The sequence below is a fragment of the Columba livia genome, chromosome 1, assembly GCF_036013475.1.
Source record: "Columba livia isolate bColLiv1 breed racing homer chromosome 1, bColLiv1.pat.W.v2, whole genome shotgun sequence".
Lineage (NCBI taxonomy): Eukaryota > Metazoa > Chordata > Aves > Columbiformes > Columbidae > Columba > Columba livia.
The window spans coordinates 43,905,913-43,919,495 of record NC_088602.1 but is presented as its reverse complement, the minus strand read 5'-3'; the positions used below and the strand labels follow the sequence as shown (position 1 = coordinate 43,919,495).

The 13,583-nt window shown below is 39.8% G+C and overlaps 1 long non-coding RNA gene across 2 annotated transcripts in view; it reads left to right on the top strand.

Annotated features, from left to right (window-relative positions):
* The first annotated feature begins 3,910 nt into the window (after positions 1–3,910).
* The window catches only part of LOC110358307 (uncharacterized), a 58,070-nt gene continuing 48,397 nt past the window's right edge, over positions 3,911–13,583 (top strand). For both annotated transcript variants that reach the window (XR_010469846.1, XR_010469847.1), the window contains exons 1-2: positions 3,911–4,096; positions 8,397–8,464. This is a non-coding gene — a long non-coding RNA (uncharacterized LOC110358307). The remainder of the gene's footprint in view (positions 4,097–8,396; positions 8,465–13,583) is intronic.

Below are 13,583 nucleotides of genomic sequence, written 5' to 3'. Positions count from 1 at the left end.
TCTTATTTGGGTAGTATTTGAGACAGGAAGGCAGTCTTCTTATGTATCTGATGTAATTCTCCTACAGTCACATGCTAATCCTCATTGGTTTTTGAACACTACAGCAATACAAACAATACAAAGCATTTCTTACACTACAATTCAAGTTTCAAGTCACAAATGATTTGCATTATAGCTGTTAGCATAGGCTAGATTTACAGCAAACACATTAAAATAATTAGCATTATTCTTAAGTATGAGTCAGTAGAATTGAAAGTGACAGATACTAAGTTGATGAAGGTAATAAAAAAACCTTAATCTAGTTGAGAGTGCCTGAGCAATAATAAATACACCTTTGCAGAGAGCAAATGTTTCATGCCTGTGAGTTTGCAGAGAGAGAGTGTCCTGGGTATATTTAGTTTGGTCAGACACAGACACCCCTGCGCCGGCCCAGGGCTAAGTCCAGGCTCCCTCTGAGCTGACCCAGCCTTTGTATATATTCAGATCCTCGGGAAAAATGATGGCACAGAGCTGCTCAAAAGGCTCTATCCTTGCAGTGTCTTGGATCAATACCTGTTTTCAGCGGGCTTTGAGGCACACCGTGAGCTACAGGGCCGGAGAGGGAATAAAGCAGAGTTGTCAGCTACATGAGGACAAGGAGACCTGTGATAGATGGCATCTGGTTTGTGCATTCGCCTGCTGGTTTTTCATCAATGTGTGTCATCTTCCTTTTAAAGATGTAGCCAGGAAAGGCAGCCAAAAAAGAAGGCTTCTCTTTCCTCTGTTTTGGTGGATGCATGGTAGTTGTGGGGAGCTTGGCTCACCTCTGTTAGCAAATTCTGGGAAAACTTTCCTGGGTGCTTCAGCAGGCAGGCAGGAGTGAGAGGGATGGCAGGGAGGGAGCCTGGGGCACTGGAGATGGCAAGTGCCCAAGGAGGGAGGGGAGTCAAAACACAGCCACAGTGCCGAATGGGGGGAACACCCTCCAGATTTCTCCTAAGGACCTGGGAAGACACACACAGAGCTTGCTGCAATAGGCTGTTGGACAAAGTACAAGCCTGAATAAAATAACACATCCTGCAAGTGGGCAAGGAGGATAACGGTTTATTAACTGTTTCATTTCTATTCTCTGTCATTTCTGGTGTTTTTATTTGAAAAAAGTCAATACAGCCTGGGTTTGGAATTTGAAAAACCTCTATCTATCTATCTGTCTGTCTATCTATCTATCTATCTATCTATCTATCTATCTATCTATCTATCTATCTATCACTTTCTAAGGTGGAAAAAAATGGCTTACAAAGATTTGCCTGAAAGGCTCTGGGTGAGTTGGGGCCCTGCTGCAGGGCTGTATTGGTTAGGAAGCACAGACATCCTTGACATTATGATTTTTAAGCCTTTTTTTTTTTAATGACATACTTTTATTTATTTGAAAGTTTATGTGCAGTGTTGCCGCATAGTAGCTTCACACAGAATACGTAAGGACGGGACTTTGGGCCCATAAATATCATTATGTGCTAAACTCTGTTAATGTTACTGTGCAGAGAAGCTGTGCTGTCCTATCCTGTTGTCCCATCTATATTGTCCTTTCTTGCTGCATGGACCTTCTTTCCCAAAGGCAGCAGCATATTCATACTGCCACCTGGAGAGGTGCAGTACAAACCAGGTTTTGAGCTGGTTCATCCCGGATAAAGCACGAGTAGAGACAGGTGACAGTCACATCTTAATCTTAGCATGAAACAGAAAAACATGGCAGAGTCCAGACTTACTTTTTGCCTGCTTGTTGTTTTGCTTTAACTTAAATAACAACAAACACAAGGAGTGTGCCAGAGGTTTTGCTTCTGAACTGGGCTGCATTGAGGATTTCTTTCTTTGTTCTTTCTAGATTTCTGTGACAAAAATAAAAATACCCAAATGCCTCAGTATACGTCTGGTGTAAATACACTGGGGTTGATCTAACACAAGCGAACAGCACAAGATCCAAACACCTGATAGCAAGGAGAATTGCTGTGGGAGTCTTTCATATCTGTGTAGATGTTAGAGGCTGATATTGCATGGTGTGAGCCAGGAACCAGTGCAGCTGTAATGGAAGGGGCCCATGGAGACTGCCCCGGCTTATCTCACCTGCACAGAGGTACGAACACTTGGAGCAGATGCTGACTGTGAGGTCTGAGAACAGCTTCCCCTCTATGATCAAACACACAGCACAAACCACTCACGCTTTTGCTGTGTTTTTACATGCACCTAAAAAGTCTGGAAGGAGCTTTGTTAACTGTGGCTAAGTTTCAGCAATAAGGAAGAGTAGCTACAGTTTTAAGATCAACCAAAAATATGCATAAAGGAGTGTGGAGACAATGAAGTCATTGTAATTACAAGGATAGGTCATGGCTTCTGTCAGCTGTTTAGGAACTCGGTCTGTGGGATTTGAACAGTTAATGAAAAACACAGACAGGAGCTGTGAGTCTGTGAAAGTCAGGGGTTTGAGATCCATTTCAATGGATCATATTCAGCCGTACAGAAAATAAAAATTGGTGAATTTTGAAGGGAAAATTAACCTTAAATTGGCATTCTTTTTTGCTGCATGATGTCACCATAACCCCTAGGTGGTATTCAAACTTTATAAATCAAATTTCTCTGTTAGTTATTCTATTTGTCATGTGTTTGATGTGTAGTGCAATTTTCAGAGATTAAAATGATATATCCCTAATTCTTGGATGCTCTTTGATCATGTTTATTCCTTAACTCCTTTAAACATTGCTGAATAATTGTATATGCATACAGTCGCTGACAAGTACATTCCCTGTTTGATGGGCTAATTACAGAGAGACACCAGTGTCTTCATAGTTAACTTTGCAACTAGCTTTGAGGTTTAAGGCCAGTTTTGATCTCTCTTCTAACTATACTAGATTAAATCTATGCAGTAAAAACTTAAGATGTATGCTACAGTTGGAGAAAAATTCATGAAGTTTTGTGGTTGTTGCATGTTTGTATGTTGCACCAGAAATGACTTAATATTTTACTATTGGAAAATTATTTTCTATATTATTGACCTCTCAGAAATATTGCTTATCTCTGTGATGGGAAAGTACATCATGTTAATTTTGGTGCTACTGTGTATGTTTAGCCTGATTCTGAAGGACTTTGGGAGAGCCTGTTAAACACATCATTCACAGGGAGGGTGTTTTCAGCATATCATAGTAATCTTTCAAGGATTTTGTCCAAGTTTCTGCTAGATTCCAAAGAATAGCAAGCACCCAGACTCCACAGGGTGGGTTATTCTCCTGTACGATGTCCCTCTCTTTGTATGGAGTTATACCTCACAGATCATGGAACAGAGAAATTAAATAAACCTTCTATTAATAGAAATTAATTCAGCATAGCAGTGTCACAGGAAAACATTCAATATCCTTGGAAATTCCAAAATAAAAGAGTTATTAAGGCGCAACCGTGTGAGCAGAGCCAGCCCTGAGTATGTACCTGGTAAGAGACGTGCTGCTTGGCTAAATGAGGATGCTGTAGCTGTATTTAACAGCTGTTCATCTCCCTGGGGTAAAGCCAGCTAATGTTGCTGGCAAAATTGGATCTCACCTGGGAACAATAACTTCTAATGTGGTATATAGTAACAGCCATACTTCCTCTGATCCGTCAAAAGGGACTCTGCTGAGACAGGAGGTACAGCAAGACAGAAACCATTTAAGATGCAGAAATGTATTCCCTGTCCTGCTATATATATATATACATGTATATATATACGCTCAGGATTCACCTGCTGGTGTCCTAGCAGGTTGCAGAGCCCTTGGGGCCCTTCCAACCCCCTTACACAGCAGAGCTGCCCAAGACTGCAGGAACACTCATTTAAATACCAACAAAACCAGACCTGCTGGATGCTGAGTAGAAGGCAGAAAAATACCCCAAACTACACAGAGCAGTTTGTTGGTATGGGAAAAATCCTTCCCATCCCTCACACCTGGCAATCAGCCTTTCCGTCTGCAGCACGAGAAAGCTGGCAATTAGATGCAAGGAGAGGCTGAGGTGGGCAATGGTGAGCAGCAAACCTTTTGAGGATAGGGACTCCTGTCAGGAAACTCACTGAAGGAAAACCAGTAAACAGTCCAACAAGGTAAAACTGTTTCTGAGAATCTTCATCTCAGCCTAACATTGTCATTCTGGTATTGTACAAGGCTCCGTTTCCCCTCAAAATCTATGTTTCTCTGTTACCTGGTAGAGGGGGCATCTTTATTTTGTGCTAATATACTGATGCAATTTAACTATGGATGCAGTTATGTATACACATGTGGTAAATGTATGTGTTTATATGCATGTATGTAGAGTATCCATATATAAACTTCTGTATCAGGGCAATCTCTTTTCACTCTGTAATGAACAATGTCGTGCTGGTATACACATCCACACAGGTATATATTCCAATTGCATTCACACTAGGATGGAGGCTATACTAGAAACTTTGGCTTGTATTTTGTGCTGGTCGGAATGTGATTTTACCTCTCACAGTATTTCCATTTTGACAGAAGGTGATGTGTAGAGACAGTGACAAGACCTAAGGAAAAAAAAAAAACAAAAACCAAAACTGGTCTCACAGATAGAGGTCCTGTTTGAAGAGCTGGCTTAAGAAGTTTTACTAAGTGAAGCACTCTTTTGTCAGCATAAGCCCTGTTTATGCTGGAAAGGCTTAGTGCAACAAAACAACAAACCATACATGGCTTAAGGAGAGAAGCCAGAGAGTGGTAGTCAATGGTGCGGTGTCTAGTTGGAGGCCAGTATCTAGTGGAGTGCCTCAGGGGTCAGTACTGGGGCCAATATTATTCAATATATTCATTAACGATTTAGACGAGGGAATAGAGTGTACTATCAGCAAGTTTGCTGATGACACTAAGCTGGGAGGTGTGGCTGACACACCAGAAGGCTGTGCTGCCATCCAGCGGGACCTGGACAGGCTGGAGAGTTGGGCGGGGAATAACCTAATGAAATTTAACAAGGGAAAGTGTAGAGTCCTGCATCTGGGCAGGAACAACCCCAGGTTCCAGTATAGGTTGGGAAATTACATATTAGAGAGCAGTGTAGGGGAAAGGGACCTGGGGGTCCTGGTGGACAACAGGATGACCATGAGCCAGCACTGTGCCTGTGTGGCCAAGAAGGCCAATGGCATCCTGGGGTGTATTAGAAGGGGGGTGGCTAATAGATCGAGAGAGGTCCTCCTTCCCCTCTACTCCGCCCTGGTGAGACCACATCTGGAATATTGTGTCCAGTTCTGGGCCCCTCAGTCCAAGAAGGACAGGGAACTGCTGGAGAGGGTCCAGCGTAGGGCAACAAAGATGATTAAGGGAGTGGAGCACCTCCCTTATGAAGAAAGGCTGAGGGAGCTGGGTCTCTTTAGTTTGGAGATGAGGAGACTAAGGGGGGACCTCATTAATGTTTATAAATATATATAGGGTGAGTGACATGAGGATGGAGCCAGGCTCTTCTCGGTGGCAAACAATGATAGGACAAGGGGTAATGGGATCAATCTGGAACACAAGAGGTTCCACTTAAATTTGAGAAAAAACTTCTTCTCAGTAAGGGTGACAGAGCACTGGAACAGGCTGTCCATGGAGGTTGTGGAGTCTCCTTCTCTGGAGACATTCAAAACCCGCCTGGACATGTTCCTGTGCGACGTCACTTAGGCGTTCCTGCTCCAGCAGGGGGATTGGACTAGATGATCTTTTGAGGTCCCTTCCAATCCCAAACATACTGTGATACTGTGATACATGATCTGGAAACCTCACCAGGGGTGGCATCACATCTGTTAGTGTAACTTTTCTGGGAGGAGAATACCCCAGTGCGGCATTCTTTCATGCTTCTGGACAGAAAGGTTTAAAGAAAAGGAGGTATATGTGGGTCAGTTGGCTTGACACTGAAAAAACACCCATCTAATTAGCTTTAATATAGTTTTCCTCATTCTTTTAACCATTTTTGTGTCAAATTATGTGGTTTATTCCACAGACCTTCTAGCTGCTTTCTACTATCCTGTTTGCAAACCACATTGTTCCTTTCTAGGAGAGTAAATTAAAAAAAAAAATAAAAAATCAGTTTTCCATGTTGCAATGTCGTTCTGACACAATGTCCATTAACACAGAGTGTGGTGGTGTGGTAAGAGCTATTAATTCATTTTTTTTCTCATGGTCTTTTTTTCTTTTTCCAGAGAAGCTCAGTCTGTTTCATCTTTTGAAAGTCTGATATGTATTTTGAATGGTTTGGAACTATAAATCTAGTATTGCTAAATCCTACAGAAAAAAAAATTGCTTGTGAAATATATTGATTACAACTGATAATGATTTTTCCCCCTGTCTTTACTGGAAGCAAATAAATAACTATGGATGTACAATGGAATTGTCATGGTTGGAGCTTTTGCTTTAGTACATTATAGAAGCCTGTGAATACCCTTAGCAATAAGCCTTATTTTTCAGTGTGGTGAAGTTCATTGTCTGTGCTTCTAAGTTCTTACTGAATTTGATAGTGAATGCGAGTGATTAACAATTACACGTCCTCAGAATTCCTGATTTGTTTCCTGTGTCAGCACTGCGAGTCTATTAAGAAGCGATTAGGGAGGATCTCCTTCAAGTCTCCTTCACATCAGGATTCTCCCTTTTTTGGTTCAGTTAACTTGAAGTGGGAGTTGCCTGTGATATTTTCTACATTTCACCTTCTGAGGTTATGGGCACTATTCATATGCCAGATCTCCCTCTGAGATGAATAAGTAGGACTTTTATGAATTTTTCTTCACTTGTAGAATTTAATTTACATGAATAATTAGAGAGAGATGAGTTAAAACTCCTATTTAAAGAGGTAGCATCCTTTTGTTAGCCTATTGTCCAACTTCGAAAACCAATTGTTTTAAAGAGGATCTGGGCTCTTCTCCATAGGGATTTTCCTCTTTGTAGTTTTGCCTTGAACTAAATCAGCCTGTTGTAAAGCAGATTTTGGGATGAGGCTTGACAAAGAAGAACTGCTGTTATCTAGAGAACTAAAGGGACTTTCAGTTTTCCCTCGGAAACATTTGCTGGCTTCTTTTTCTGATGTGGCCAGGATTTGCCACAGATATATGGCAATGTTGTTTAATTCATACATCAAAATAAATAAATGAAGCGCTTAACTTCATTTAGTTCTTTGTGCTGTTTCCTGTGCTGTTAGGGTTTTAATGAGCCCAGCTGCTCTGTAGACTTGCTGAGGGTGGAAGCTGGTCTGGGAGGGGAAGGAACAGCTTCTCTTTGAAGTGCTGTCATGGCAGTATCACTAAAGCAAGGCTTTGAAGAGGAAATTCCTGTTTCCCTTCCTATTCTAATTCAGCGGGCTTTACAGCAACACTTAAATTAGGGAGCTGCACTAAGGCTTTCAGGTTCAGCTTCTTGGACATTCGATGCCAAGCTTCAAATGGGAACTGTGGGGGAAGAAAAGGAAAGGAAAAAAAATGGAGGGAAGAGCAAAATCACAGAATCAAAAAATCACAGAATCATAGAATTATAGAATCATAGTGGTTGACTGAGGCCTGACACCCTTTCCATGAAGAAACTTCTCATGATATCTAATCTAAACCTCCCTGGTGCCACTTGAGGCCATTTCCTCTCATCCTGTCACTTGCTGCTTAGGAGAAAAGACAAACACCTTCCATGCTACAACCTCCTTTCAGGTAGTTGTAGACAGTGATAAGGTCTCCCCTCAGCTTCATTTTCTCCAGGCTTAACGGCCCCAGTTCCCTCAATCGCTCCTCATAAGACTTGTGTTCTGGATGTTTATAAGGGCTCTTTACCTGCACCCATCCCAGAACAGCAGCCACCCGCACTCTTTGTGACCATCCAACACACAGTGCTGGAGCTGGGAATGCTAAGGTTACCTATATTTGTCAAAATTCAGTTTTCTAATAACACTGAAAGTAGCCACTGGTCTCAGGCTACGAAAGGAGAGGCAGCACAGCTTTAGTTGTGTTATATACCAGAAGAGTAGTGACTACCTATGGTAAGTGGTGTCTCATTGGCATTCAGAGGGCCACACAGTGTTTCATGAATGTTCTAGAATCAGATGTTAATACCAATTAAATTCAGTCACAGCAATTCTTCTTACCTTCCCCCCATAACTTATTTGCTGAAAAGTTATGGCCGAAAGCATTCACAGTCTTGCATTTGCTCAGTGAAGTTATCTACCCTTCATGTTTATATCTACACGTGTATTTATATGTAAACCAAGTCACATATAGGACAGAGAGAGACTCTGGAGTACTCCTGCCTCCTCTCCCACCCTTCAAATTTGGAAATGACATGCAAGAACCTGAACTTCAGCACTAGTCAGCAGATGGCCAAAAATTTGATCCTCATGAAGACTGCCTTCAATCGGTCCCCTTCCCTAACTGTCCTGTGCATTCATTTTAGGGTGACTTACACTCTGAAGATGCTTTTCCTCCTTATATTTAATAAGAAGATCTGGATAGCCATCTCAGGTAAGAAATTTGATTTTCAGATAGCTGAAGTTAGCTGAGATAAATCCCTGTAATAGTACAAGTCCTGGAGAGGCAAAGCTGTAATGTTGAATCAGCCATACTCAGGAAAGAACGTTCAGAAAGTTGCTTCTTATATGTCAGAACAGAAAAACTGTCCCACTGTTGTGAAGGAAAGGAAGGAAAGTAAAGAAGAAATGAAACAGTAGTAATAGTGTTAGGTATCTGCTGAGGAACCCCAGCAGAGCCTTCCTTCTTTTTCTTGAAGATGGTCATCTTCTTGGGCACCTGCAAAACCGGTGTTAAGCAATAACAGTATCTCACTATGGGGAGACTTTTTAACTTTTAAACTTTAAAATGTAAGTTTTTAATGCCCTCCAAAATTCTACCATAGCCATAAAGCAGAGTGCGCTTATTCTTACAGTCGCTAAAATATCATCTGTACTGGGACTGTGTGTCCTGTTTAAATATTTAGAAATAAACCTGCCACTGGATTTAAGAACAGCGATCATTTTTTCTTTTTCTTTTAGGAACAATGTTTCAGGGAGAGATGGGTTATTTTTTACCTCTCTGTAGCAAGTTTCATGACCAACTTTCTAGGAGCACGTAGGCAGTCATATTGGCTATGCCCCTGCTGTTTGGAGACGCCTAGAACTGTGGTGGATCTCATCATCTTTCTCAGACACATTTGTGCTGGTTTGACTAAAAATGAGTTAATTTTCTTCATGCAGTTAGAAACCTTTCTTTTTTTTTTTTTTTTTTTTTTTTTTTTTTTTTTTTTAGCTAGCATGGCCATTGTTTGGATTTAGTTTGAGAACAAGAGATAAGACCCCAGGACACAGTTAATGTTTTTAGTTGCTCTGGTCTAAGAGCCAAGGAATCTGAGCTCTGCCCACAGGTTTGAGGCAGCTGGGGAAGGGGGGCATGGATGGAGAAGAGCGTGACTGACATCCAGACTGATCAATAAGAGTATTCCATCCCATTGGTGTAATGTATTTAAGGAGAGTCGGGATCTTCCTGCTAGTCTGGGAAGCTAGGAGTCAGGACAGAGACCTGTTCAGGGGAATCCTGTTTGGGACTTTTGTTAGTTTGGCTTTTTGCCATCCTGCCATTTTGCAGAAGCCTCTGGACCTTTCTGTCTTTTTCTCTTTTGTCTCTCTGGGATCTGCTGTTGGGACCAGCTGCTGCTGCCTGGGACTGACTGCTCAGTGCGGATGGAGTTCGTGAGGAATTGCATTGAGTGTCTTTTATTTTATATTCTATTTCCATTTTCTACGTATTATTATTATTATTAGTAGTAGTATATTACTGTTATTTTATTAAACTCTGTTTATCTCAATTCACAAGTTTCTCCCTTCCCTTTTGATTCTCCCCCCCTATTTGGTAGTCTGAGAAGTGAGCAATTGGCTGTCATGGTTATATTGCTAGCTTGGATTAAACCATGACAACAGTATAGCTTTGGTTGCACTTCAGGTTTAGAATTTATGACATGGGGAAGGGAACTGTTCTGTGATCTGTTGAGTGTGGTGGTTTCAGAGCAGATGCCCAGCGGACCTCCTTGAATCCAGTATCTGCTGCCCACAACTGCAGGCACCTGGACTCGGTGACCTACCTGGTCCCTTCTAGTCCTGTGCACATGCTAAGTATGGATCACTTTGCAGTTGTTGCATGAGTCTTCTGTATGTGAAAGAAGACTATTTCTTTGCTTGCTTGTGTTTTGTAAAATTGTAGAGTAGCATTGGCAATTCTTTTGTTCTTTCTAACCACTTTCATAGTCAAACAAACCCTTGGAGTGCTTGGTTACATAGCCAAGATAATGTAAGATAATTTACATCATTTCAAATAAAACACACTTCTTGTGTGCTTCACTTTGCAAAGCTAAGAAATCTAAAATACTCTTTTAATTTTAAGCATTTTTACATTAAATTTGTTCATCAGTAAAGTTTTGGTGTTGTGGTTTGTTTGTTTGTTTGGTTGGTTGGTTTTTGTTTGTTTGTTTGTTTGTTTGTTTGTTTGTTTTAAAGAACAGGTGCGTTATAAATATCAAATTGCTCCCAATGGAATATTGTTAACTGATCCTTCTAAGGGACTCCTCTCTTCTAATGGAAAGACTTAGAGGCATTCTGAAAGCTCAAAGAAGTGAATGAAAGCTCTTTTTCTTTGATTTTTTTACACATCTGTAATACCAAAAACTACTCAGATCATTCTTTATTCATCTAAGTTTACTCAAGAATCATAGAAGATACCTTAAATATATTATTTGACCTGAATTAAAATATGGATAATACTCTGAAATACAGTATGCCTCACAACACCGTAACCAGGCAGCATCAATTTACATCATTGTTTTGCTATACGTGAGTGTACAAGTCTCTCTTTTTTTTTTTTTTTCCTAATTCTTTATTTCTCCAGAAACAATGGACGTTATTTTTGCATTCTCATGTGATGCGTACAGGTTTTGAGAATTTTAACTGGGAGCTTCTTCCTGACTCCTTTTGCTCCTTGATACTTTTAAGGCAAAGGGAAAAAGTAATTTGTCATGTATTTTTTAACTCCCTCAGAACTTCAGACAACGGAATAAAAAAATTAATTGTTACCTTATAAATGTTCTTACTATTTGAGAAGGGAAAATGAACAAAAGCACTCAGTTTCTTTCATCATAGGTTTGCTATTTCCTCCCTGAACTTTTGGTGCAACACCTGTGTGTTTCTACAGCAGGCTACAAAAACAAACAAAAAAATCAATGGTACCTGCCAGGATCTCCTTTCATTTTAGTTTTCTCTTTTTCCTCTAGCAATGTTTCTTATCCCTCCACTGTCGTATTTTATGACCTGTTCACATTTCCTATTTATAGGATATCTGGTCTTGGCTTTGCCATTAGGTTCTCAACATCTTCTTGAAATCTCCAAGTGGCATCCGCTAGCCATTCCATTATTTTCGATTATTCTCATCCTACCGGAGAAAAGGAACAGTTTCTGAAATCTGCTAGCTGTACACCTCTTTCAGCAAACCTCTGTCTTCTTTCTCCATATCCAAACCTGTAGAATACCACATTTGCAGCTGCTGTGTGAGTCTCCATTCCTTCACTTACATTATATCTCCTTTTAGTCCAGTGGGACTGTTTACTCGTACAACTGTAACCCTTGATTATCTCCACTTCTTTGATAATTTCCATAGGTCTAGTTTCCAAGTTGTTTCAATACCCCTGTATGTCTTTGCCACTTCAGTCATGGTTGGACACATCCTCAATTTCCACCTCAGTGGTCTGGCCTTTCTTGACCCTCTTAACTGTTAGTTCATTACCTGCATATGCAGAGACACATCCTTAACTTTCATATCTGAAACTTCTTAAAGTATAGAGCTCTTATTTCCTCTCAAAAAAAGTAATGCTGCTCTACCTCCTTCTACCTAGAGATAAAATTATTGCTTTACAACAAGAACAAATTCTCTTTGGTATCTATACAGGTTTAATGCATGGCATTAGGTAACTCTTGGCACAATCTCTTATGCATGTGTTACATCTTAAGTTGGTGATTGTAGCTGCAACATTAATGTCTAACAGTTTTAAACCACTTTTCTTCCATGGTTTTATGTAATTGCTTTTAAAACTCTTCTGTTCTAACTTGGCTTTGTTTGGATGTGGCTTCTGCAACATCCAGTTGTAAAACTGTTATGTGAAAGAATACTTCCTTTTTTGGTTTGCTTTTTGTCACATTGTCAAAAAAATTTAAAAATGGCCCAACACATCAACACTGTGATTAAGCTTAGACAGAAAATGCATAACTTGCTATGACATTATGAAGGGCACATTTGGTCAAATATTCAGTAACATTTTTGTGTTATTTTAGTTCTTAAAATTCTTTAACAGGATATTGTAAATAATAATTCCAGTTAAAAATCAATTGAAGTTCATAATTTGTGGTCAAGTTGCAAACTTCTAAAAATAGGTCCAACAGAGCATCAACTGCTTCAGGAACTGGTATAATATACCAGTTAACCACTGATTGTCTTTAGACAAAAAAGAAAAGAAAAAGATAAATCGGCCATCACACAATGACAATTAAACCTAGCAGAAACTGAAAGTCTTTTGAAATCTCTGTGGAGGTATGACAATGAGGGGAATAGAAACAGATGAATTTTTTAAAGATTATTTATGAAAAAATTAAAGGTGAAAAAAGGGCTACAAGTAAATGTATCAAGCAGGAAGACACTGATAATGGAAACACTTGTTTGGGTTAAAATATCATCTGCTTTTAGGTTTTGTGTGTTTGTTTGCTTTTGTTTTTAAGCAGATGTATGTGCTTGTATCCTTATACTTCAGCAGCAAGTGGATTCATTATGATCATTAGTTTCCTGTGGTGGTGTTAAATCAGGTACATTTTCATCAGTACTGCTGCTAGTATCATCAGCTAATGTGAAGATTAAGATAAAAAAAAGATTATTTCCTTGTATAGTCAATATGAGTCTTAATTTCAGTGAAGATAAAGAGCCAAATCCCAAGAGGGCCTAAGCACCTACACCTCCTATTGACTCATCCTATTCAGTCCCTCTCAGGATCTGGGTATAATGATGCTACTTGCATTGCTACTCAGATCTGAATGCAATGTGTTAACAGTCTTAGTTCATCAGCAAAGATTTTTTTTTCCTTCTTTCTAGTTTAACCTTTTTAGTACTTTTGGTTCATTACTGAGTCAGGAACATTATTGTCTAGTGTATTTCCTCACTGTCTGCTATGTCTTCCTCTCGCATTTAAAGAAATAGTTACTGATTCATTATAATCACTGACATTTCCTCTGCTTTCACTTGTTTCTGTACCATTAGCTGTTTCCTCAATTTCATTATTATCAAACAGCTCTTCGGTGATAGACTTCTGCTTCTCATCTTTATATTGATAATTTTATTTTCACATGCATCATCCTGATTTTCAACATCTTCAGTGCAGTTCTCAGAAGATGAGTCATTTGCAAAAGACAGACTTTCATTACTGGAGTCATCTTTAGAGTCAGAATGTGTTGGTCTATTCTCAGGGATATTGTTTGCTCCTCTGTGCCTTTCATTATCTCTTGGAAGGGATGTGCCTGATGTACTTGCTTGGTCATTATCCAGATAATTAAAATCAAAT